Below are 27,950 nucleotides of genomic sequence, written 5' to 3'. Positions count from 1 at the left end.
CCCGACTGGATCCGCTCTCTTTGGGGGAGTTAAGGGGTGTGGTTCAGTGCTTTGGCAAGTTTGGTGCTTCTGGACGTGCTAGGACGATGAAAATTGGTAGGCGTGTCAGGGAGCTGCACAAATCGACTTGATAAAGTTGTTTTCTCCCATTCGACCATCTGGGGGGGGGGGGCTGAAGGGAGAGGAAAAATCAGAAAAATTGAGGTATTTTTAACTTGCGAGTGGGTGATCGGATCTTAATAAATTTGGATATTTAGAAGGACCTCGTGACTCAAAGTTCTTGTTTTAAATCCCGACCAGCATTAAACTTCTGATCTTACTTTTAAAGCAATCTATTGATTCTTAGAATTTTGCCCGAGCTCATACCATATGAGCTCTTGGCTCTTCCGACCTCGTCACAAGTGCCATATGGGCTCTTAGCTCTTGTTTATTATACTTTTTATAGCCATCAAGTAGAAATATTTGGCTATTAAGTCTTATTGTTTTCTTTGCAAACTATTTATGAAAAATATAAATCTGTTTTTTTTTTTTTTGCCCTTGAAGATCTTTTTTGTATGCATTTGGTCGCTGGTTACGCAGATACTTTGGGATAGGCTACTAATATTAGCTTCTTCTCCCAGCTTCACTTCGTCAAGTTTATTTTGGTATCAATTAGCTTTTTTAGGCATATATTATTATAGACGTTTTATAGACATATTTAGAAATATATTTTATTAATTGTTAGGTTATGTTTTCTTGGATATTGCTGGTTAAATTGTAAAGCGTTGAATAGGCTTAAAAATGGATAAAAGTCTTGATGTTATTTTCTGTAAAAGAAAAACATTGTATAATAAAAGTTTATAATAAATATTTTTAATCACATAAAATCTGTAAGACAAATATTTTCTTATGAACGGATATTCAAATTTCAAAAGAAAAATACCCTTTGTCATAAGTTATGCTGATTAAAAACTACCGGACAGTCATTTGAGACTATGTGTAATTGAATAGAACGTTCAACAATAAAATTTTTATTTTATTACTTTTTTTGTAATTAACTTTTGCTCAGGAGTATAGTTTGGCGAATAAAGTAAATAATCTGAGTTTATGACAATTACGTTGAGAGCATATTTTTCAAAATTCTCAGACAATTTGTCACGCAATAGGTTACAAAAAAGGAGGTTTGGGGTAGCATTGGTTTTATTGTAAATGTACAAAAACACTTTACTTTACTCTAAAAAATCAATTTTTTATATGAAATGAATAATATCATAAATAAAATATGGTATATTCCGTTTTTAGTTTTTGCCAAATTTTTGCTCCTTGTTCGTTGATGGTTTACGGGAAAGTTGCAAGCTGATATAGTAACATGATAATATTATTACAGCATAAACTATCTCGATTAAGTCTTAGCAACAAGGTATTGGCAAAAATTCTATTGAACAGTAAAATTAGTATTTTTGTTTTACTTTAACGTAATTAACATTTTCTCAAGAAACATGATTTGGCAAATATAGTAAATACTCTGAGCTTATAGTAATTACTTCGAGAATCTATTTTTATGGATTTTTGCAACTATTTATTATGCAACACCGTTAAGAAAACTTAGGTTTGAAGAGAGCATCAATATCAATTCAGGGATTGTAAGGACAAGGTGATTTTAGAATTTATTCATTCATTTATAATAGTAATTGCTGTTTGCTTATTTGATATGATTGTTTATTTAATTTCTGTTCGTTCTTGGTTTAATTTATTCTTTAATAGTACCTGCTGATCTTCGGCTTAATATGGCCTTTTTCTTTGAAAACCTTCTTTTTTGGAAAGTTTTTTTTTATTATTAAATTCTGGTCGTTTTTGATTGCCAAATTTTTAAGTTTTTTTCAACACTTCAAAATCATCTTTTTTTCAGTATCATAGTTTCATTGAAGTATCAAAACTGCTATCAAAGTAACAATATCAAAGTAACAAACTATCAAAGTAAGAAAAGTATCAAAGTAACAGAGTAAACAAAGTATGAAAGTAATCAAAGTAACAATGAGTAACTTGCATAACTTACATCCTTTGTCGTACGGGGGAGGGCGATTTATTCCCGGAAGTATAGTTATTGGGCCTTGGACAAAATTGCCACCTTAAAATTTGGACCACATGGATTTGGGGAGAAGAGGGGTGAAGATGGGGGCTAGTTACCCATTGATGACTTTTAGTTCTTAAACAGGGAGATAGAACTTTCAATTCTCAATCGAATGAGACCTCTCCAAAGTAAATAAAAAATAAAAGAATATGATTTATTGGCTAAAATAGCACACAAGCTAGCATAAGCACGTCAAAACAGTTACAATGATAAAACAGATTTTAGGGGATAAACATAAAAGAAAAAGATAAATCAGTTATTAAAATATGAAACAAAATAGGGAACAAAAGATTTTCTGTACCTCATGGTCAACATTTCACGTCTACCATAGTCAGAAATAAGGCACTTGTAACCAAAGTTCATGGTAAGGATGAGACGTCGTGATCCCAAAGTAGTAAGTTCAAGTCTAGCCAAATCTTCATCGTATGTAGCATAGGAAGTATAATTTTTATTGCTCTTTTTTGAATGCTTTAAATTTTGGAAAATTGGTCTTTGGTCAACCCAGGGTGCCAGACAGGACAAGCATATTCAAGACAGGGTCTTGTATAAGAACAATAAATTATTTTAAGGTTCTTGATTGATTTGGAGAACCGTTTGAGAAGGGAGGAAGATAGATTTAAGGAGAAAGATACCAGATTTAAATAAAAAGAGAAGTGTCGGACTTCCATTTAAGGTCATTGTCCAACTGCACACCAAGCAGTTTAACAGTATTCAAATTTGGCATGCAAAGGTAATTTTTGATAGGGGGTATATTTTTTTTAAAAGAAGAATAGCATTGAACTTTTGGGTATGCTTAGGTTTAGTTTAACATTGTCAAGATTATTCTTTAAGTTGTTAATAAGTCAGTCAAGTTTTAACGTCCAAAGTATTAGAGGTTTGACAAAGGTAAAGTAATGTCAAATCATCTGCAAAATTTAAAAACGTTGTCAAAACTTGGTAAAACATTATTAAAAACAGTTAAAAATACTTAAGGACCAATATTGGTCCCATGAGGTTCTTCACAGTAAATCAAGGTAGAACCAGATGAATCTCCGTTAGGGAGGACTACAAATTGCTCACGACCAGACGAAAACTAGCTACCATACGTAAATCAAAATCTCTGGCACCTAAAGATCAATAATTATCAATAATTGACTGATGATCCAAGTTGTCAAAGGCTTTGCTAATATCAGCAAAAACTGCTTCAACGTAGGAACTATTTAACTCAAGATGAATTCGAACATTCCTTCCAGAAAAACCTTATATGTTAACACTGGACAACTTGGATAAGTTATAGCCCATTCCCGGGGGGCTGTGGAAGGAATTACCTAAGTGATCAAGGTTGCAAACTACAATATCTCCACTACCATCAACAAATTCTTCCTTACACACCCAACACATACCTTTATTTTTAATCGCAAACTCATCCTCTGGTGATACAGTCATTGGATAATTTGAATTGCGCAGCCGTGAAATTGACCTATTAGCTGTTTTAATAAGTGCAACCATAGCAGCGCCTAAACAATTTTCCCCAACCAGTGTCTCAAGTACCTCTACCGATTGCATGGTATTACTCGAGTCTTTTTGCCTTTGGGCATAAGAGACTGCATTTGGCTGCAAGTTCTTTAACACGATTCGAGTTTGATGAATTGTACACGTCCATGAGTTTTTCTTTTAGGTCTCATAAAGAAAGAAAACGATCAAAAATGGGATTTTTAAAGGCAAAATGAAATTACAGAAGAAAATACAGAAACGTATATTTCGACAGAACAACCTCCTCGCTTCTTCAGGGCGAACAAAATAATATGATCAAGGAAAAACCAAAACCAAAAAAAAAATTATATACAATAAAGTGAGTTATTCGCCAATATCCGACATTTGCGCCAAATCCAAACAAATTTGAACTGCCAACGTCGTAAACTAACGAACAACTGAGAAATAAAAACAACTTTAATATTTGTTAGAAATCTGATTTTAATTCCTTAATTTTTGCTCTTTAATTAATTTTATTAAATTTTTAGCGGTTATGGTAGGTAAAGTTATGGCAGGCCAATGAAGTTTAAGAAATTATCTTTGATGTCTTATGTCACCATATCGCTCTGCATGAGTGAATTCCAAAAATTCTTAACCAACAAGATGGTATTGTCGACCAAAACCGTCTCCAGGGACTGGTATCCGTGACGCTTGCAGTGCATAAAGTGATGTTTTAATTTTAATTCTTTTAGGAAAGCTGATAGACCCACTGGACACTAATGACGTGAACTTTTCTTCTTCCTTTGACTTAAAACCCGACTAATGTGTGAAATTGGAAAAATGTGTCCAATTGAATAGAGTTTCCTCGCAGGCTCGTAAAGAAATCATACCCAGTGTTTTACCTATTCAATGGATTGGAGCCCTTACTGAATATAGAACCCCTTTTCATCTTTAAGTTAACCCTCTTCATATTCTGTATCATACCGTAAAATTGAAACTCTAATCTTTAAATGCTCACTGTCCCTCTCAAGAATAGCTATCCCATTGAATGTTACAGGATATTGTCCCTTTAAAAATTGAAATTGACTTTAGGAAACTCTAACCTTACTCCACCACCATTAACTCCCAAGTAGTCCAAAAGTGTCATAGTGGCATCCATTGCCGTGGGTTTATGGGCTACAATAAGGACCGCGTACTTGAAGCACTCTAAGCCCGTATCGAAAGAGAAACGTTGTACACCTTTACAACCCTTTAAATATGCGTTATATGTTACACCTCCCCCACCGCCTCTTAAAACAAATTCCTTTTCAAATTTTGTTGCATTAACATCTGAATTTTCTATAAATCCCATTTTCATTGCAATTTTCCACCCTATTAAAAATACTACCCAACCAGTACAAAAAAACAGCCTCAAAATTATATAGGTCTGAATGAAGCGTCCGTATCTCTGTATGTAGGTAATGCGTGTACAGATTACCTAACTTTTCATTTAAAAACAGTTTTTGAGTGATGGATGCTTTAATGCTGTCCCTACCCCCTCCCGAAAGTGTCGTTCAAGAAGTGCCCGAATCTTGCTGAAATAGGAGTGTGCTATATCTGCTGGATTTGTAGGGATACTACCACTTGTAAGAGTATTAAATGGGTCTGCAAACTCAGCTCCAAATACATAAATATTGCACAAAGCAGAGTTTGCTAAATACAATTCAGGTAAAATAGGAGGTGAGCCACAACCACTTTCTTCAGGTTCCACATATCACTGCTAAGGGGTCGGCACTTGTTCACCTAGCATCCTCTCGACCTCGTCAGGTGGCACTTAGTTTAAGACATTGTCTAAAAAATCTGCATACAGGCATTAACCCTTCACAAAAGTATACATCAGAATTAGGGGAAAGTATACTAATAGGGCTCACCCCCAAACTTAAAACCCCCTGACGTTCAATATTCTCTGGTGGCGATGTACATAAATTGAGAAGAAATTCCCCCGGTAATGCTTGTATGTTAACCTAGAAAATAATGAGAGCTTAATAGCTACCTGAAACACTTTTGATTTCATCCTGTGAAAGAATTTATATTAGGCTGAAAAAAGAATACATTATACTCAAGAGTTTCCCTTCGGATGCATTGAGACCACGCTACTACTTATAGGTCTTACGATCAAAAATTCCATAATTTAACCATTCGCACCTATAGCTCTCACACTACCAATTACATATTTAATATCGGAAATAACCGCATAAATATGGGTAGAGTGCGCCCTCTTTACGTTTCAAGTATTATAATTTTTAAAACATCTTAAAAAATACAGAGGGGGAGTTTTTGTCAATTGTCGAGGTTTGCTCTACTCTGCTCCCCAGGAGTTCCGCAAACCAGTCCTCACTTAAGGGGTAAAAGTCATCATTGGTGGCCTGGAAAAAGAATAAGAATTTTTATCACCATGAAGCAATTATGATTTTAAGCTGTGAAAAGAGTATTAATCAAAGGACCAGCAACATCGGCCGGGGGCCCATTATTAGCCTGAAAAGAATGTGTTATATTACTTATTTTTTAGGACTGCCGAGAGCCTATATATATTTTCCCTTTATTAATCTAAAGTGAATTGTGTATTGTCATGGTTATGACAAAACTATTGAGTAATGCCCTCAAATCCTCCTTCCTTTCAACAGTGTAAGTTTTCAACATTAGAATACACTATTTCTAGAAGCAGGATAACCCTAATTTTCCCCTCTTTTATTAACCCAAAAGCAATGGCTCATTTTTAGCTGTTTCCCTGGGGTCTTCCCTAAGACTATTAGACTTGGGGTTCACTTTATTAGCCCAAAAGGAATGTGTTACTTTTTAAAGATGTGTAACATCATAAATATTCTAATAGATCCCAGAAAAAATTACTATTTAGCGTTAAAAAGCCCTTCAAAACCTTTATTAGGCTGAAACGAAACCAAATTCTTAGGATGGGCAATACCAGTAAACCCCCTCTCAGAGCCAGCGAACATTGGCTCTCTCGATTTTCTACTATTTTAGAACTCCACCATGCGTAAAAGTTTCTTTTTATATGTTTTGAAAAACATGTCAAATACAAAACATCAAACTAAATTCACCCTAGTAAGCAGGATTGGTAAAAAAAATATCACTAGGTAAATTTTAAAATATCTTATTTTAATCTATTTGAAAGGGTATAGTTAATCTCTAGAAGAATACATTATTTTTCAGAAACAACAAGATCCTAGCTAACCCATCTTTTATTAAGGCGAAAAAAGTGTTACTTTGAGCTGTTTCTTTTAAGACCGAGGGGCTCCTCAAAAGCCTCTCAAAACTATCAAGAGGGTCCTGATATTTCCCCATTATTAAGCTGGAAAGAAATCTAGGTTTTTAGGATGGGCGATACCATCAAACCTCCCACCAGAGGTGGCGAATAAAATTACTAACATCCTAGCTATTTTCCCCATGCGAAAAATACATTAGATTTTTAACGCTAACAAATTAGCTTTACAGTAAATATCAAAGAATTTACACTTACATTACAATTTACAGCTCCATCTTGTATGGTGACCACGTTCTCCCCATGGTGGGCATGGGGGACAGAAGGAGGCGCATTCTTTTCTTGTATGGGGATCAGAAGTCTTGAAGGCCTAGCAACTGTACTTCCATGGGGCTGGGGGATGGTGGAAGGCCTCGAATCTTCATATTGCTTGGGAGGTGAAGGGCCCGTCCCCAGACTTTACAGAGCTGTGGTTGTAGCAACTTTTGCCCTTGCCCTTTTTGGAAGAGGGGACATTGGTCCAAATTTCCCTAAAAAAAAATTAAATTTTACTTTTCTATTAACTGAAAATATAAATTTAATTTTCAATATGTAGCCAGTTGTGTTTAGCTCATTGCACCCCTACCCATCTTGACTGCGGGGGGTCCTCCGAAAAACGATGTAATGATAATGGACTATAGAAGGCAAATAATGTGTAAACCCTTTTTTCTAGGTGGAATTTAAACTTTCTTAGCCTTAGTAATGGGGTATTTAACCGAAAAATTTGATCTGTAAACATATTTTTTTATTGTTGCTATAGTATAGAAAAGGAAATCTGTTTTTCAAACGTATTTCGCACTTGAGCTTCCAGTAGCTTACCTATGGCTACCCATATCCCAAAGCATATCATTAAAATTCTTGCAATAAAAACAAAATTTTTAATTTTCCAAATACCCTGAGCCTTAAAATTCTAATTCCTTTACATTTGCAAATTTCCTATTTATTGCTTTCTCAAAGTCACTTCAGGTCTAACTGCTCCCATTCCTTCATTACACCAGGGTAAGGAAGCGATGTCAGCTTGCAAAAATAAAGAGGAACGAAATCTAATTTTTAACTTCTAGGGGGAAGAGATTTGCCGTTTCACTGCATTCTCAATGAAAATATAAAAAGACTTTCCTCCGTAAATTACTCTCCAAAAACCCTGATTTGCTTTGAATATTCGATGTGAACAACTTCATTGACGTATAGATAAATATCATACTATACCGACATTTTCCGTGCGAAAAGAATATACTTTTCCCTTTAAATATTCGCTCCATTTTCACGACTAACTAACGAATAATAACTTGTTTGTCCTCCTTAGTGAATAGATATTGACCGCTTAAAATGAAACTAGTCAGAATTTGAATATGGAAAAAGGCCACCCGCTTAAAAATCAAAGATTTAGTGTAAATATAGCATTATTTTTTAACATCATTTTACGTTACTATTGAACTAAAGGCATCTGATTTTCCAGATGAATTTAGATGTTAAAAGCTAGCCTTTTCGTGCAATTGTTTAACCATATACAAGATGATACCAGCCGGCGGTAAATAAGGTCTAAGCTAAAATAAATCCCATGCACGAGGGGTAATAATTAACTTAGCTTAAACACATCTGTCAGCTTATACAATTTTAGACCGCTGATGGAGCATGCTTCGAATAGCGGAGAAGTTCTTCGAAAGAGCAGAAGGGGTAAAAGCATATATATCACAATAGAAATAAAATTAATTTGACACCAAGAGAACTGTGCAATAGTGGGACGGAAGGGGTTTTTAATTATTTATCTAACATTAAGAATTACGGTAGGTTAAATTTCTGTATGCAAACCTAATTTGTGGGGGGAAAGGGTATATAGAAAGAGGCTTACCTGTTGATATTTTTCAGGCATATCCGTTTTTATAAAATCTTGTTGTGTTACGTTCAAAATCTAATAGAATATTGATGGGGAGGATTTTTTCAATACCCATTTTTATACCCCAGGAGACAATAAGAAATTATTCAGTTCTCGTTAGAACAAAAGCGGATGACGCTTCTGTTTTCCTGAAAATTGGGGGATACCAACAAGCAATAGTTCATAGGAACATCAATAGTCTCTCTAGCAGTTCTAGCAATAGAAAATAGCGTCGAAAATATCTTGCTTGCTAACACGAAATGGTCGTAAAGCATAAAATTATCGGGATGATGTAACGACCGTGCCCATACTTGAGGGAGGACCCTGAAGGTATTTTAGAGGAAATCCTTATTTGCCAGGCCCCCTGAAGGCTTTTTAAATACTCCCTATTATGTAACAAGCTTATCTTATTATTTTACAGCCAAGGAAATTCTGATTTGGCAGGCTTTGAGAGTTTTTCCCTACACCTTTTGGTTTTCTAAGAAATAGACGCCTCAATCTCGAAAAAAAAATTTCCCTATGATATAGAAGACACTTGAAAACATTTCCTATTACGTAGGTGTACTATACACGTGTGCTTTAGCATCGTATCTGACCCAAGTGTGCGTAATAATATCTTGATGGATTAGTAGCTGTAATAAAAATAAAAATAAGAGATATAGATTGGAGTGATCTATTAAATATTACAGACCGGAATCAGTTAATTGTTTTGTTTTATAGTAAGTTTGACCAAATATTTGACCAACTATATCCTTTGATATTAAGAAAATGTCAGGATTTACCTCGTAAGACACGGGTTACTGAAAGCTTGTTATATAGTATAAAGGAAAAAAATAGATTATATAAGGTGAAGATGGCGTATCTGAATGAAAGTAACATTGAAAACTTTAAAAAATATAAAAATCGGCTAACGTTTTCTCTCAGAGAGGCAGAAGCAAAATATTATCAAAGGAAATTTCGCGAATGCAATTCACCGTGGAAACCATGGAAAATAATATATGAAAGAATAAATAATGTCAAAACAAGAAACATTCAATCCCACATTACAACTAATGAAGGAGTTAAAATAACGGATGAGAGAGTAATGGTAGAAGCATTTGCTAACCATTTTAGGAAAATTGGACGTGATCTGGTGGATCAAATTTCTGCTGGAACACATAATCATAGAAAATATATTCCATATAGAGTAGATAAGACTATATTTATGTACCCTATCCAGTTCTTGGAATTTCAAAGAGCTGTTACTAGTTTGAAAAACGAATTTTCGATAGGATGTGATGGTATGTCGTCTTCTCTGTTTAAAGAATTAGCTGAAGTACTTTGTCAGCCACTTTTATTTATTTTTAATTCTTGCATGAAAAATGTTTTTTTTTCAGTTTGTCTTAAAGTAGCTAAGGTTTTACCTTTGTTTAAAAAATGCGATAAAGATAATCCAAATAATTATAGGCCTATTACTATTTTATCACCTGTTTCTAAAATTTTGGAAAAAATAACAAAGAGTAGATTTACTTAATTTCTGGTAAAGGACCTGTTTTTCTCCCAATCACTTTGCTTTCTTGCATGGTAGGTCAACATAGCAAGCAGTAGCTGCTTTACATAATTTCTTATCAGATGCTATGGATGATAGTTATTTTGCGGCAACTATATTTTTTGACATTAAAAAAGCTTTTGATACAATAGAACAATTCTTTTTGATAAGTTGGAAAATATAGGAATTCGTTGAATAGCTCTTGAGTTAGCGAGATCTTATTTATTAGAAAGAAGTTTTACAGTCCAAGTTGGTGAGGAATCATCTCATATTTTCCCTTTAGAAAATATAGGGGTTCCACAAGGGTCTGTATTGGGGCCGTTACTTTTTTATCTACGCAAATGACCTTCCAAAATGCATGCCTTCGGACGATGAATTACCAATATTGTTTGCAGCAATTAGTTTGAAGGCTGGCAACGAGGAGGACCTAATAGTGGTCCTCGAAACTGTTGCTTTAAATGTAAATTCTTGGTTTCATGCTAATCGACTAATACCTAATCTAGAGAAGTCGGAATTTGTGGTGTTTAGGAGAAGTTTGAGAGCAGTAAAGCGTGTGTCTTTTAAAACTATTAGCATTGGAACTTCTTCCATAAAAAAATGGATGTATTTAGATATTTAGGTATCTACATTGACTCTCCTCTGTCTTTTGAGGCACGTATTAATAAACTCGAGGCAACAGTGTCCAGGAATCTCGGTTGTTTGCATAGAGTAAAGTTCCTGTTTCCTCACCAAATAATGAGAAAATTATATCTTTCATTAGTTGAATGCTATTTTCAATATTGCTCGACCGTTTGGATGTTAAAATTCCATTTACATTTACGAAGACTCCAAATTGTCCAAAACCAGTCAATAAGAATCCTGGATCTTTTTTTTAACACACCCTAGGAAGACAAAAGAATTATCTGAAACCAAAACATCTTTTTTATTTCTTAATATTCTTCATTTAGAACAAATTTTTCACCTTAATATAGGCATATGGCTTTTAGAAATCCAGCGTTGGGATAATTTTTTCAATAGCATGAAACTCATGGTTGAAAATAAACAAAGCCATTTATCAAGAGCAAAGAATAAGTTTCTTTTCCTTTTATTAAACATGAAAGATCAAAACTAAGTTTAAGATACCAACTTCCTAAAATTGCCAATAAATATAAACTAATTGATTTAATAAGTGAGTCACCATCACTCTATACATATAAAAAGAAATTGAAAAAACAGTTCTTTCTGCCTATAGTATCGGGGACTGAATGTAAAGTGATTTATTTAGAAATTAGTTTATAAGTTCCATCCGTGTCACCATGAGTCGATTTTTTCGCTTCTCTCTCTCTCTTTCTATCTCTCTCTTTCTCTATGAACTCCGTTTAAGTTATTGAGGGGTAATTCCTTCTTTTTTTCTCTTTCTATTGTTAAAGGAGACAAAGCGAGTTGCCTCCCTGTCTCTCTTGTATAAGATTTTTGTATATCGTTTCTTGTATTATAAAGTCTAAGTCTAATAGTTTAACCCCTATCTGGCTTCCAGAATCCCAGTCGACCTCACTACTGTTATCAAATTGGAAAGTTCATACTTTAGAGGCTCTAGAGGTAGTAAAATCATCCAGGTAAATTTATTTCATTTAGATTACTTACTTTCTAAAAACCAAAGATAATTTAAGATCTGTAACGGTCAAATTTTTTTGGTCACCTAGGCAATGGCTTATCTACGTGGGTACAGAGTTCTATGCATGCTATGCAGGGCTAACAATGAAAAAAAAAACAAAGGAGAAGAGAAGCGATAAACAGGTTATAATTTAGTGGCCACATCAGAGGATCTAAACTGAGATCAACTCAGATTTTAGCGTATAATTCCAACTTAATCGGGATGTTTAAACATAGATTGATTCCTAAACAACAAGGAGATCAATAGGGAAATTTATAAGACAGTGGAATGCAGCATTGAATGAATATTTCGACCCAATATCCAAGGGCCATCCTCAGCCAAAAAAAAGTTTACAAGTTCCATCCGTGTCTCCATGAGTTGATTTTTTTTTGCTTTTTAGCTCTCTCTCTCTCTCTCTCTCTCTCTCTCTCTCTCTCTCTCTGTCTCTCTCTCTCTCTCTCTCTCTCTCTCTTTCTCTATGTACTCCGTGTGAATTATTGAGGTGTAATTCCTTCTTTTTTTCTCTTTCTATTGTTAAAGGAGACAAAACGAGCTGCCTCACTGTCTCCTTTGTATAAGATTTATGTATATCGTTTCTTGTATTATAAAGTCTAAATCTAATAGTTTACCCCCTATCTGGCTTCCAGAATCCCAATAGACCTCACTACTGCTATTGAATTGGAAAGTTTATACCTCAGGGGCTCTAGAAGTAGTAAAATTATCCAGGTGAATTTATTTGATTTAAATTACTTAGTTTCTAAAAACCAAAGATAATTTAAGATCTGTAACGGTCAAATTTTTTTTGGTCACCTAGGCAATGGCTTATCTACGTTGGTACAGAGTTCTATGCGGGCTACGCAGTGCTAAAAATGAAAAAAAAAAAACAAAGAAGAAGAGAAGCGATAAACAGCTTATAATTTAGTGGCCACATCAGAGGATCTAAATTGAGATCAACTAAAATTTTAGCGTATAATCCCAACTTTATCGGGATTTTTAAACACAGCTTGATTCCTAAACAACAAGGAGATCAATAGGGAAATTTATAAGAGAGTGGAATGCAGCATTGAATGAATATTTCGACCCTATATCCAAGGGTCATCCTCAGCAAAAAAAAGAAAAAAAAACATAAAAGAACTCACATTAAAATATAATCTTTAAAACTAAAATATTTTCAAAACAGTTGTAGCATCATTACTAGACGGAAATTCAACCAAGACTGGTATGTCAAATTATTTTATTTGCACACAAAATAATTTGAATGTAGTATTTACTAATAATTTTAAAATCGTGAACTTCTTAAACTCTGGTAATGATATAACCCCAGTTACTCGCCAAAGAAAATTTTATCAAAGATCATGTGACTGTGGCAAGTACTTTGCTTGTAGAAGCCATCAAAATTTAGAAAAACGCTTGCAACAGCACAGAGATGACATAACTAAAGTTTTAAATCCTAATACTACAAATATTTCTTTTGATTTTGTTTTAAGCAGTCATATTTTTGATACTCCTACCTATAAAATAACTTTCGAAGAAACTTTTCCTATGAGCAATGATTTAGGCATAAAACATGCTGTTCGAAAGGTAATTGAAGTTAGAATCAAAATGCACAGTAATATTTCTTTAACTAGTGATTTGGGGGAATATTCACTTAATGCCTTATACACATATTTAATTAAAAATGAGTTAACAAATTATGTTAAAAAACCAGTAAAGAATTCCGCTCAACCTGTTACACATAGACCTTCTAGGCTGGCTGTCAAAAAGGCAGGATTAGGTTTAAGAGCTTGTTTGTAAATGTTCTTATTCCACTTGAATGAATTGTCTTTTGTCACTCCGCTTGATGTACCAGTCCTGGCTGAACTTCCTTCAAGTAATGATGCTTAGGCTATTTTGAAAATATTTTATTTTTAAAGATTACATTCTTTTAAATTATTTTAAAAGAATTATTTCTAATTATTTTAGAGTTCTTTTATATCTATTTTTTTCGCTTGTTTTGCTGAGGACGGACCTTTGATATAGGGTCATCCTCTGTCTTATAAATTTCTCTATTGATCTACTTGTTGTTTATAATGGAAAAGCAGTGTGGTCTTCGTCGCTATTTACAGCTTGATATATAAAAATAGAAAGTGACAAATCACGGTAATTCAGGTTATTCACGGTAATTCACGGTAATTCAGGTAATTCACGGTAATTCAACCTAAAGAGACCTCTCCCTGCATACAATTTTAGAGACAGGGGTGTAATTTGCTACGGGACAGGGGGAGGGGGAAACTACCTCTCTCAGACATCGTTTTGCCCCTCCTCTAACTTAAATTTAGTTTATTCAAAAATCTTTTCAAAACGAAGATAAGCCTGCATAACTCAAGCATCCACAGAAACGGGTCAGTTTCTTTCGTACTTCTTTACCTTTATGGTACTATATTGCTCATTTTTCAGGTTTCGCTCTCATTTTCGCTTGATTCGGGAAAATTGGCTCAAACTTTGCCCCCCCCAAAGGGTTTTAAAAGAAATTACACCACTTGTCAAACAGTTCGTGGTATCAAACAGTTCGTGGTAACGAACTGTAGTAAGGAGCGACCCGGCTCAATAGTATCCAAAACTCTAAAAAATTGAATTTTGGTACCAATAGCTACATCAAAAGAATTGCATTTTAATGCTGATTTTAAATATATAAGTTTAATCAAGTTTAGTCTTACCAATCAAAAGTTACGAGCCTGAGAAAATTTGCGTTATTTTAGATAATAGGGGGAAACACCCCCTAAAAGTCATAGAATCTTAACGAAAATTACACCATCGGATTCAGCATATCAGAAAACCATACTGTACAAGTTTCAAGCTCCTATCTACAAAAATGTTGAATTTTGTATTTTTTGCCAGAAGGCAGATCACGGATGCGTGTTTATTTGTTTGTTTTTTGTTTTTTTCCCCCCAGGGGTGATCGTATCGACCCAGTTGTCCTAGAATGTTGCGAGAGGGCTCATTCTAACGGAAATGAAAAGTTCTAGTGCCCTTTTTAAGTGACCAAAAAATTGGAGGGCACCTAGGCCCCCTCCCACCCTAATTATTTTCCCAAAGTCAACGGATCAAAGGAGTCAACGGAAATTCTGAGATGGCCATTTTATTCAGCGTAGTTGGAAAACCTTATAACTACGTCTCTGGGGACGACTTACTCCCCCACAGTCCCCGTAGGAGGGGCTACAAGTTACAAACTTTGAACAGTGCTTACATATAGTAATGGTTATTGGGAAGTGTACAGGCGTTTTCAGGAGGATTTTTTGGTTGTGGGAGGGGTTGAGAAGAGGAGGATATGCTGGGGGAACTTTCCATCGAGGAATTTGTCATGGGGGAAGAAAATTTCCATGAGGGGAGCGCAGGATTTACTAGCATTATTAAAAAAAAAGGAAAAAATAAATATGAAAATTTTATTTTCAGCTGGAAGTAAGGAGCAGCATTAAAACTTAAAACGAACAGAAATTATTACCCATACGAGGGGCCCACCTCCTCCTAATACCTCGCTCTTTACGCTAAAGTACTTTTAGTCATGTCAACTATTTATTCTACGGCTTTTGTGATTCAGGGGTCATTCATAATGAATTGGGACAAAATTTAAGATTTAGTGAAGAGAGAGGTACTGATGAGGGGGCGAACCCTCTCATATATGTAATAAAAACATGAGAATAAAAAGTTCTTTACATAAGCTAATTTATAAGTTATGTATATCTTTTACGAATAAACAGATTCGTAAAAAATTAAAAGTTCTAGTTGCCTTTCTAATTAACTAAAAAGGTGGAGGGCAACTCGGCTTCCTCCCCCGCTCTTTTTTTCTCAAAATCATTCGATCAAATTTATGAGAAAGCCATTTAGCCAAAAAAAAAATGCAAATATTGTTTTAATTATTCCTCTGCGGAGAGCCAAAATCAAAACATGCATTGATTCAAAAACGTTCAGAAATTAAATTAAAAAAAAACAAGTTTTTTCAACTGAAAGTAAGGAGCGACATTAAAACTTAAAACGAACACTGCTTGATGAGGAAGCAGCCCCTTTCATATACGAAGCAATTTCTGTTCGTTTTAAGTTTTAATGTCGCTCCTTACTTTCAGTTGAAATAAACTTATTTTTTTTATTTAATTAGAGACAAAAGAAGGAAGATAACTGTAATATTCTGGAATGGCAATAGAAGTAACACAAAAACCCTTTCTCCTCTGCCCTAGGTCTTAACCTTATCCACCCCAATTCGTCCTAATTGGGGCTTCAGACGTATTTTAGGAGACCTTAGCACTTCCTTTGTACATGTAAGATTGGGACTTCTTGTCCTGTAAAACTATGCAAAAGCAATTCATCATTTTAAATATAAGAGTCACCGAAATATATCACATTAAAGAAACATTACCAGCCTTCCTTTTTTTTTAACAGGCTTCCTACATTGAATAATTACATTGCTTAGAGCCAGAAGTCGAATAAACAAAAATAATTTTAAAAGAAAAAAATATGCAGTCGTAGCTAGATTAGCACTAAAACATTTATTAATTGTAAGGAGCAATTCTTTTTACTTTCCACATGTTCTGAGAATATTACATGACAATAGAAAAAAAAGGAGTTGTGAAAATTCCCATTATCAAAGATGAGAAAAAGTTCAAATTAGAAATCACAACAATAAAGTAAAAAAAAAAAGATACAAAAAACAGCCTTATAAAGGGTGGAGTTGCACGGCAATTGGGATTGCGTATAAAATGAAATGTCAGGAATACATTTGTCGGCAAAGAGAATAACTCCCCCTTTTCTATGTATAAGACGGACAAAACGAACCAAACTACAGACTAAACTGAATAATTAATATTTGAATAATCGTAAACTTACCGACAAAGCGTTAGTTTTCTAGGAAATTAGACTTCAAATGTCTTTAAATCATTAACAAAAACATGCAATTTCAACTGCCAAAGGTGATTATTCAGCAGGCTAGAACTAACAGAACAAGTGTAATAAGAAAATGTTTTACTTTTTATTGCGGTCAAGTGACTTTAATCCACAGTAAATGATATATATTATTGTAATAGTTGCTTTTGTTATTGGCCAGTGTTGCAACTTCATTCAATAATTATTATATCAAATGATAATTTACCTCATTTTATGATCTATTATTTGGCCGTGTATGATGATTTTGCTGGGATAATTTGTTTGGAACATTCATGCTGAAAAATATTATGTGGTTGGGTTATTATTTGAGACCATAAAAATAGCACCACTCAGCAAAGACCTTTAACCAAGGGGGCATCCGCTTTTAAAATTTATATGCACCACTTCGCGATTGCCCCACGTGGTGGAATTTTTGCATACGCTGGGCATCATTTGCCCTAAGTAGGATAAAGTTGCACGACGTGCTAGAATCGTGCAACGCAGAGAAGAACCAACACACTCTGACATATACACCAGGTATCGGAAAGTGGGCTATATCTCGCTTTTAACTTTACAATCTAGCGCCGTCTCTTTGAACTTGAACAGTTTTTGCGTTATCAAAAACTTTGTGATGACAAACTGTAAGTCAGGAGCAACTCGTGATGATAGTAACTGTTATTCTAAAAAGGGTGTTCAGATAAAAGTACAAAAGAAATAAAATTTAGAAAGAATTGGCTTTTCGTGGTGATTCTGCATACGAAAAATTCATGAAAACCAACTAACCGTCAAAAGTAATTACCCTGGAAACTTTGCTTTTTTACGAAAAGGAAAGAAGCATCCAAAAAAGTGAAATGGATTGAATGAACATTACACCATCAAATTAAGCATATCAAAAGCCCTGTGGCATGTGATTTGAGCCCATGAGTTCGATTTTTTTTGTCAAAAAAAATAATTGATCCCTTTTATAGTTTTGGGTTGCCCTGGCTATCCTATTATCATTAGAGAATATTCGTTTTTATGATTATGATTTTATGAAGCAATCATTTTATGATTGCTTCGGATAAAAAGAAGAACAGGAGAAGATGGGTCACTGGCAGAATAGATATGTAAATTTTCTGAATATGAGCCGATACTAATTAAGTTAGCATCCGTTTATCTATTACTACAGCTACTACTACTACAAAAACTCACTGCAGCACCATGCCACCTGAAGCCAACACAGCTACACACGGCCCTCCTCCATGCCAATATACTCAAAGCCTCCCTCAATACACCCTCCCATGAAGTTCCCATTTCCTTTATTTTTTCTTTATGACATCATCTCACCAAAGACGAGGACGACCTGCTTCCCGTTCAGCCCTAGACAGTTGGCCAAAAAGGACAACCTTCGGCAATCTGTCATCCTTCATCCACCGAACGTGTCCTCAACATTTTTTTCATTATAGCCCAAGAAAGCGGGATACATCCACATTTTTCATAAAGCCAACTGTTAAAAATACAGTCAGTCAGCCGGGTACAAAGAACAATCCGTAAGCAATTTCTTTGGAAAATATATATCAAATCTTCATCCTTCTTTCGGAGCGCCCATGCTCCAGAGCCATATTTGACCGCTGTCACTACTGTAGCTTCCAATATTCTAATCTTGGTTTTCAAACTTATCTTCCTGTTCTTTCAAACTTTTTTTTACCTGTGAAAAAAACACCCTCAGCCTTTACTATTCAACGTTTAACAACTTCACTGGTCCCACCGTCTTTACTAATAATACCACCAAAGTAAGTGAAGAAGCCCACCTGATCAATCTTTTCGTTACCCCACGTCACCTTTTCATATTCACTTATTTGTAGCCTTAAAGACTTAGTCTTCTTAACATTAATTTTCGAACCTATTCTAGCACACCGAACTCGCAAGACCTCTGAAAGCTCATTCATTTTGCTCACACTTTCATCTAGCATGCTTAAATCATCAGCATAATCTCCAATATATTATCCAAATGATCTCCAATAAGTCCGGGAGAGTTTTTCCTCCCCATTTGGTTCCCATTGCCTTTCGATAAACATTCTTTTATCGTTGTAGGATTTATTAATGTGAAGAATTAAGAATGTTCTTTCAACTTATGCTTCGGTTGTAAGACACTTTACGCATGTTTTCTAACCGGTTATTAAATAATAAAAAAACCAAGTTTTTATAATTGAAAGTAAGGAGCGACATTAAAACTTAAAACGAACAGAAATTACTCCGTATATGAAAGGGGCTGTTCCCTCCTCAACGCCCCGCTCTTTGCGTTAAAGTTTGACTCTTTCGTTCAAATCTACTTTTTAAAATGAGTTCAAAACTTTAGCGTAAAGAGCGGGGCGTTGAGGAAGGAACAACCCCTTTCATATACGGAGTAATTTCTGTTCGTTTTAAGTCTTAATGTCGCTCCATACTTTCAGTGATAGCGACTTGTTTTTATGGCACTTGGTATTAACCAATTGACATATAGCGATCGCAAATTCTGTCGGTCTGTCTATCTGTCCCGGTTTTGCTACTTCAGGCACTTCCAGGCAAGCTAAGACGATGAAACTTGGCAGGCGTATCAGGGACCGAACCAGATTAAATTAGAAATAGTCGTTTTCCCGATTTGACCATCTGGGGGGAGTGGGATCGGTTAATTCGAAAAAATAGAAAAAATGAGGTATTTTTAACTTACGAAGGAGTGATCGGATCTTAATGAAACTTGAAGTATGGAAGGATCTCGTGTCTCAGAGCTCTTATTTTAAATCCCGACTGGATCCGGTGACATTGAGGGGAATCGAGGGGATGGTGGCCTAAATTAATTGGGGGGGGGGGTAATTCTGAACAAATTAGAAAAATGAGGCATTTTTAACTTATGAAGGAATGATCGGATCTTAATGAAATTTGAATTTTGGAAGAATATCGTGTCTCAGAGCTCTTATTTTAAATTCCAACTGGATCCGGTGACATTGGGGGAAATTGAGGGGGACCTAAAATCTTGGAAAACGCTTAGAGTGGGGGGATCGGGATGAAACTTGGGTGGGGATCGAGGATCGGGTGGGGAAAATAAGCACAAGTCCTAGATACGTGATTGACATAACCGGGACGCATCCGCTATCTTTGGGAAGGGGGGAGGGGAGAGTTAATTCTGAAAAATTAGAAAAATGAAATATATTTAACTTACGAAGGGGTGATCGGATCTTAATAAAATTTGATGTTCGGAAGGATATCATGTCTCAGTGCTCTTAGATTAAATTTCAACCTTATCCGGTAAAGGGGATGTTGAGGGGAACCTAAACTCTTGGAAAATGCTTAGAGCGGAGGGATCGGGATGAAACTTGGTGGGAAAAATAAGCACAAGTCCTGGATACGAGATTGACATAACCGGAACGGATCTACTCTCTTAGGGGGAGTTAGGAGGAGGTTAATTCTAAAAAATGAGAAAAACTGAGGTATTTTTAACTTGCGAAAGTTGGCGGGTTGGGGGGGGGGAGGTTAATTCTAAAAAATTAGAAAAAATGAGGTATTTTTAACTTGCGAAAGAGTGATGGTATCTTAATGAAATTTCATATTTAGAAGGACCTCGAAATTTAGATCTCTTATTTTTTATCCCGACCAAGTCCAATGTCATTAGGGAGGGGGGGATCTTGGATAAAGCTTAAAGCGGAGAGATCAAGATGAAAATTGGTGGAAAAAATAAGCACAAGTCCAAGATAAGTGACTGACATAACAGGACACGATCCGCTCTCTTTGGTGGAGTTGGGGGGGGGGGGGTAATTCCGAAAAATTACAAAAAATGATGTATTTGTAACTAACGAACAGTTGGTCAGATCATAATGAAATTTGATATCTAGAAGGATCTTGTGCTTTAAAACTCTCATTTTAAATCCCAACCAGATCCGGTAACATTGAAGGGAGTTGGAAGGGGAAGCCGGAATTCATGGAAAACGTGAAATCGAGGTATTTTACGAAGGGGTGATCGGATCTCAATGAAACTTGATATATAGAAGAATCTTATGTCTCAGATGCTCCATTTTCAATTCAAATCGGATCCGGGGAAATAGAGGGCTGGAGGGGGGAAACAGTAATCTTGAAAACGGAAAAACTTGGAAAATGCTAAGAGTAGAGATATCGGGGTGAAACTTAATGGGGGAAATAAGCACAAGTTATAGATACGAGATTGGCATAATTGGTACGGATCCGTTCTCTTTGGGGGAGCTGGGGGTTGTTAATTTGGAAAAGTTAGAAAAATTTATTAGGTATTTTTAACTTAAGAAAGGGTGACCAGATCTTAATGAAATTTGATATTAAGAAGGAATCTATGTCTCTTAGCTCTTATTTCAAATCCTGACCAGATCCGTTGACATTGGGGGGAGCTGGAGGGGGAAACCAGAAATCTTGGGAAATACTTATAAATGTCGTAAATACGTGACTGACGTAACTGGACTGGATCCGCTCTCTTTGGCGGAGTTAGATGATGGGGTTCAGTGCTTTGGTGAGTTTGGTGCTTCTGGACGTGCTAGGACGATGAAAATTGGTAGGCGTGTCAGAGAGCTGTACAAATTGACTTGATAAAGTCGTTTTCCCCAATTCGAACATCTGGGGGGGGGGCTGAAGGGAGAGAAAAAATTAGAAAAGTTGAGGTATTTTTAACTTGCGAGTGGGTGATCGGATCTTAATGAATGTTGATATTTAGAAGGACCTCGTGACTCAGAGATCTTATTTTAAATCCCGACCGGCATTAAGCCTATGATTTTCCTTTTAAAGCAATCTATTGATACTTAGAATTTTGCTAGAGCTCATACCATATGATCTCTTGGCTCTTCCGACCTCGTCACAAGTGCCATATGAGCTCTTAGCTGTTGTTTTTTTATCTAATTTCTGAACGTTTTTGAATTAATGCATGTTTTGAATTTGGCTCTCTGCACATGAATACTTAGAACGAAATTTGCATTTTTTTTTTTGCTAAATGGCTTTTTCTTAGTTTTGGTCGGACGATTTTGAGAAAAAAGGAGTGGGGGAGGAGGCTTAGTTGCCCTTCAATCTTTTGGTTACTTAAAAAGGCAACTAGAACTTTTAATTTTTTACGAATCTTTTTATTAATAAAAAATATACGTAACTTCCGAATTAACTTTCGTAACGAATTTCTATATATATTTTTATTACGTATATGAGAGGGTTTGCCCCCTCTTTAATACCTTGCTCTTTACACTAAAGCTTAAATTTCTCCCAATTCTTTAAGAATGACCCCTGAATTACAAAGGCCGTTGAAGAAATAGTTGAAATTACTAAAAGTACTTTAGTGTAAAGAGCAGGTGTGTAGGAGGAGATGAGCTCCTCATATGTGTAATAATTTCCGTTCATTTTGTTTTAATGCTGCTATTTACTTTCAGTTGAAAAAACATTTTACATATTTATATTTTCATTGTTTTTTTTTTGTTTTAAATAATATTAGAAAATCCTGTGCCCCCTTCATGGAGATTTTCTCATCCCATGACAAATTCCTCCATGGAAAGATCCTCCCATGTAACCCCCTCCCTATCCAAGAAAAAATTCCCCTGAAAACATCTGTACACTTTCCAATAACCATTACTATATGTAGACACTGGTCAAACTTTGTAACTTGTAGCCCCTCCCCCGGGGACTGTGAGGAAGTAAGCCGTCGCCAAAGACATAGTTATTACGTTTTTTGACTATGCTGAACAAAATGGCTATCTCAAGATCTTAACCCATTGACTTTGGGAAAAAAATGAGCATGAGAGGAGGTTTAGGTGCCCTCCAATTTTTTGGTCACTTAAAAAGGGCACTAGAACTTTTAGTTTCCATTAGAATGAGCCCTCTCTCAACACTCTAGGACCCCTGGGTCGATACAATCACCCCCGGGGAAAAGAAAAACACAAATAAACACGAACCCTCATCATCCTTCCTCCAATTTTGGGGAAATTTGGGGTGACAGGTCTTCTGGCAAAAATTCCACATTTTTGTAGATAGGAGCTTGAAAATTCTACATTAAGGTTCTCTGATACGCTGAATGCGATGATGTAATTTTCGTAAACATTCTATGACTTTTAGGGGGTGTTTCTCCCTATTTTCCAAAATAAGGCAAATTTTATCTGGCTCGTAACTTTTGATAAGTAAGACTAAATTTGATGAAACTTATATATTTAAAATCAGCATAAATATCCAATTCTTTTGATGTAACTATTAGTATCAAAATCCAATTTTTAAAAGTTTCGTTTACTATTGAGCCGGATCGCTCCTTACTACAGTTCGTTACCACGAACTGTTTGATAGAGAAGGGCTAATTTTGGATTTGGTCAATGAGTAGAGTCTAATACTAATTGCTTGATATCTTGCAAATGAAACGAATTTTTTCCACATGAGTAATCAAACAGTTCGTGGTAACGAACTGTAGTAAGGAGCGACCCGGCTCAATAGTAACCAAAACTCTAAAAAATGGAATTTTGATACCAATACCTACATCAAAAGAATCGCATTTTAATGCTGATTTTAAATATATAAGTTTCATCAAGTTTAGTTTTACCCATCAAAAGTTACGAGCCTGAGAAAATTTGCGTTATTTTAGAAAATAGGGGGAAACGCCCCCTAAAAGTCATAGAATCTTAACGAAAATCACACCATCAGATTCAGGGTATCAGAGAACCCTACTGTAGAAGTTTCAAGCTCCTATCTACAAAAATGTGGAATTTTGTATTTTTTGCCAGAAGGCAGATCACGGATGCGTGTTTATTTGTTTTTTTGTTTTTTTGTTTTTTTTTTCTTTTCCCCAGGGGTGATCGTATCGACCCAGTTGTCCTAGAATGTTGCAAGAGGGCTCATTCTAACGGAAATGAAAAGTTCTAGTGCCCTTTTTAAGTGACCAAAAAAATTGGAGGGCACCTAGGCCCCCTCCCACGCTAATTATTTTACCAAAGTCAACGGATCAAAATTCTGAGATCGCCATTTTATTCAGCGTAGTCGAAAAACCTTATAACTATGTCTTTAGGGACGACTTACTCCCCCACAGTCCCCATGGGAGGGGCAACAAGTTACAAACTTTGACCAATGCTTACATATAGTAATGGTTATTGGGAAGTGTACAGGCGTTTTCAGGAGGATTTTTTTGGTTGGGGGAGGGGTTGAGAAGAGGGGGATATGCTGGGGGAACTTTCCATCGATAATTTGTCATGGGGGATGAAAACCTCCATGAAGGGAGCGCAGGATTTACTAGCATTATTTAAAAACACAATGAAAAAATAAATATGAAAAAGTACTTTCAGCTGGAAGTAAGGAACAGCATTAAAACTTAAAACAAACAGAAATTATTACCCATTTGAGGGGCTCACCTCCTCCTAATACCTCGCTCTTTACGTTAAAGTATTTTTAGTAATTTCAACTATTTATTCTACGGCTTTTGTGATTCTGGGGTCATTCTTAATGAATTGGGACAAAATTTAAGCTTTAGTGTAAAGAGCGAGGATCTGACAAGGGGGCGAACCCCCTCATATATGTAATAAAAATATGAGAATACAAAAGTTCTTTACGTAAGCTAATTTATAAGTTACGTAAATCTCTTACTAATAAAAATATTCGTAAAAAATTAAAAGTTCTAGTTGCCTTTTTAATTAACCAAAAAATCGGAGGGCAACTAGGCTTCCTCCCTCGCTCTTTTTTTCTCAAAATCATTCGATCAAAATTATGAGAAAGCCATTTAACCAAAAAAAAAAAAAAATGCAAATTTCGTTTTAATTATTCCTCTGCGGAGAGCCAAAATCAAAACATGCATTGATTCAAAAACGTTCAGAAATTAAATAAAAAAAAAACAAGTTTTTTTAACTGAAAGTAAGGAGCGACATTAAAACTTAAAACGAACAGAAATTACTTCGTATATGAAAGAGGCTGCTTCCTCATCAACGCCCCACTCTTTACGCTAAAGTTTTTTACTGTTTTAAAAAGAAGAATTGATAGACAGAGTCAAACTTTAGCGTAAAGAGCGGGGCGTTGATGAGGAAGCAGCCTCTTTCATATACGAAGTAATTTCTGCTCGTTTTAAGTTTTAATGTCGCTCCTTACTTTCAGTTAAAAAAACTAGTTTTTTTTTTATTTAATATATAGAAGGAACGGAGATGCAGCCAATTGTTGGGAGAGGTTACTGGTTTGAAGTTTATGTAGATGAAATAAACAACTAAAAAATTCCTAGGAAACCGAAGACCTAGGAACACGTCTTTAAAATACCAAGGACAATTTTGACCAGTAATAAAAAAGCACTAATGATAGCGTAATAATGGAAAAGAAATGGAAGGCTACCCGTCTTAAAACGTCTTTAGAGTAGTTATTGTTGGAGGTATGTAAGCTACCATGATAGGTATATTCCTCGACACTCCTATTTTATCTCCTCCAAACTGGAAGCTAGGATACACCTTTATCGATGGCTTAAGTAGCTGCGCAAGGCTATCACTTTTGAGACCTTGATGGTCATCCCAAAGAGGTTGATGGTAGAATGGATATTGTCGGTTAGAAATTGAAAATCTCAAAATGACGAAGCATCGTGATCTATGTCATTGGTATATGCTTGGGTGTCTATGATTACTTCCCATGAGAGCACCAGATGGATTCAAAATAAGTAAAAGACTACAAATGGGAATAGATTAAACAGCTCCCACAATAACAGGCTGTTTTGCTAAAGACTGGTAATTGCAAATCGTTTATTTATCGATTACGTTTTAAGAACATTTGAACTGAAATTTTGATTGTTTTAAACAAATGCGCTTCCATTTTTGAAGCATTGTGAAAAATACTTTTTATCCATTCCAGTTGTCCTAGTGTTCGAACATTTGATCCTGAAGCATTGGAAAATTCAAACTTTCGGGTATTGACTAGGGAGAGGGCTGATAACGGGGCCTTGGTTTCTGTTGGTTTTGATTTTTATCAAATATTTTTTATTTAATTTCTGCTTGTTTTAATTTCATTTCTAGGGTTACAGTAAATAGAGGAGAATTACTGCCACACATTTCGCTATTATCTTGCTAAGTTTTGGAGCGGATAGACGGGGCATATGCAGGGGGACAGGATATAACGCCCACCCTCTGAATTTTGAAATTTTATTAGGTATCTAGGCACTTTTTATTCGAATTATGAAATAAATTACTTTTTTTTAGTGGTGCCTCCTCCTCCCGATGTTAGTTTTATTATTGGCTCTGTCCTTTGAAAAAAATTGCGGTTAACGTGGCTGGGTCACGGGTTAAATCTCCAATCATGTGAATATTCATTTAAAATGCGGGCTATCTATAGTTCTTTTTTTAATTCACTTAGCAATATCTGTTAAGATGGAACTGAAAAACTTTTTTGAGGTCTTTTTTACTCCCTCGTATAAAAGACTCTGTTTCCTAAAACCCTGGTAGATGGCGGGCAACTATGTGGTGCTCTATGACCATTAGTTTTATTGGAGCAGCGGTTCATCTTTTATGGGCTATATTTATAGCGATAAATGTTATCCCGCACGCCATAACCGCCTTTCAGACTGGTAGGCTGTATAAATATCCTCCTAAAAATTCTTAGAATCTGCGGTCCATAAAATTTTGGCTTTTTTTGTGCCATTTTTTTCAGAGAGGAATGTGCCAACCCGTGATATTATGACCTTTGCGGCTGGGAAGATCAACATACAGTTCTCTGATAATTTTAAATTAAAAGGATATCTTAAAAGTGTAACCCGATATAATTTCAGCCGCTTTTAAATTTTAGCGATCACATAAATTTAAATACCTTTCATAGACACTAGTGGTAGATACAGTTAGGTAAATATAAGGGTGGAGTTAGCTCCTGCATATCCGCATCCCGCAGTCTCCTCGGTCTTTTCACAAATCACTCTGGAAAGGAGAGAGATTAGTGTAAAAACAAAAAACCGAGTACATGAATCCTTTTTATTTTTGCTCCGTCCTCCTATACGAAAGTGAAATTTGGGCAATAAAATTTTGCGGAGCTCAGGCATTGAACTTGTTCAACAACAAGTGCATGTTGGTACGCACTCGGACTAAACCTGCACAAACGAGTCCTGGATGAATTAAAAAGACAACGTATCGGGCAGAAAATTGACCTGGCAACCACTACTCACCACTTCCCTCTCTCCTGGTTCGGCAATGCCGGTCACAGACACGACAGCTCTTTTTTTCAAGTGCATTCCTTTACAAATCACTCTCCAGCCTAGAAAAAAAAGCGTGGAGGGCAGTCAAAGTCCTGGGTGAACTACATCAAATCTGGCCTTATTGGTAGGTTGAGATAGCAGGGTCACTGATGAGACCCGTCCAGACCTGAAAAAGCTGCCTTTTTGACGCTTTGGTCGCACCTAATGGAATGCAACTGTCTGCCAATTACTGACTCTAGACAGAGCTGCGAAGCTTACGTCCTAATTCATATAAGCCCTCCTGTGGTCGAAATTATAGTTTTGCGCTACATACAAATAGTAAACATCATTACTCTGTGACGCAATCTCTTTTTCTACTTAAAAAGGGCACTAGAACTTTCTATTCTCTTTTGGGCGAACTCTATTCCAGTATTCCAATCCCTGTGACGGGATAGACTCCATGGTTTCTATCAAATTATCTTTCTCCTTTTGCCCAAGTCATACTCAGAGGTCCAACTGGCCCCTAACACTGCTTTCAAATTTCACTCGAATCCCCAATCTGATTGTGAGATAGCATAGATACCCTACCTTAAGTACCTTATTATACATTGTTTCATTCGCTCTACATTACTACTTCAGCAGGAAGAGACTATTCAAACAGGGGCCTTGACCCTGTTTCCTTCCTTAAAAGCAAAATTAGAGATTTATATCGCTGTTTTACTTTGTTATTTGTATTATGAAAAGACCAAATAGTCTTCGTGGTCATACACTGTTCTGATCCCCAAGTAAAACATAGTGTCTTTCGACTTACATTACTGCTGATACACGAGAGATTATGGGTCCAATAGGGGCTGATTGTGCCAAAACTTTTAGGTGTATTGACAAAAACCCTTTTAACCATCTCCCGATGGATTCTCCTTCTCCAAAAGCCAAGCCCCTTCCTCCAGGCTTCAATTTGATGCTGCAAACCATTCCTGAGTTATCAAGCTATCTGAGAATCTTAACTTGACTAACAATCCAACTGTGAGCACCCATTTCACGGGAGAGAGCCA

General features: G+C 35.8%; 1 long non-coding RNA gene across 1 annotated transcript; it reads right to left on the bottom strand.

Annotated features, from left to right (window-relative positions):
- Positions 1-555: 555 nt before the first annotated feature.
- LOC136029466 (uncharacterized) lies at positions 556-26,661 on the bottom strand. Its single transcript, XR_010618054.1, has 3 exons — positions 26,541-26,661; positions 7,077-7,348; positions 556-5,967 (listed from the first exon to the last, which is right to left on the bottom strand). It is a non-coding gene; the product is annotated as an uncharacterized LOC136029466 (long non-coding RNA).
- Between the last annotated feature and the right edge of the window lie 1,289 nt (positions 26,662-27,950).

The sequence above is a fragment of the Artemia franciscana genome, chromosome 7 (genome assembly GCF_032884065.1).
Source record: "Artemia franciscana chromosome 7, ASM3288406v1, whole genome shotgun sequence".
NCBI classification, from domain to species: Eukaryota; Metazoa; Arthropoda; class Branchiopoda; order Anostraca; family Artemiidae; genus Artemia; species Artemia franciscana.
Note: the sequence above shows the minus strand (reverse complement) of the source record. Positions and strands in the feature narration are given on the sequence as shown.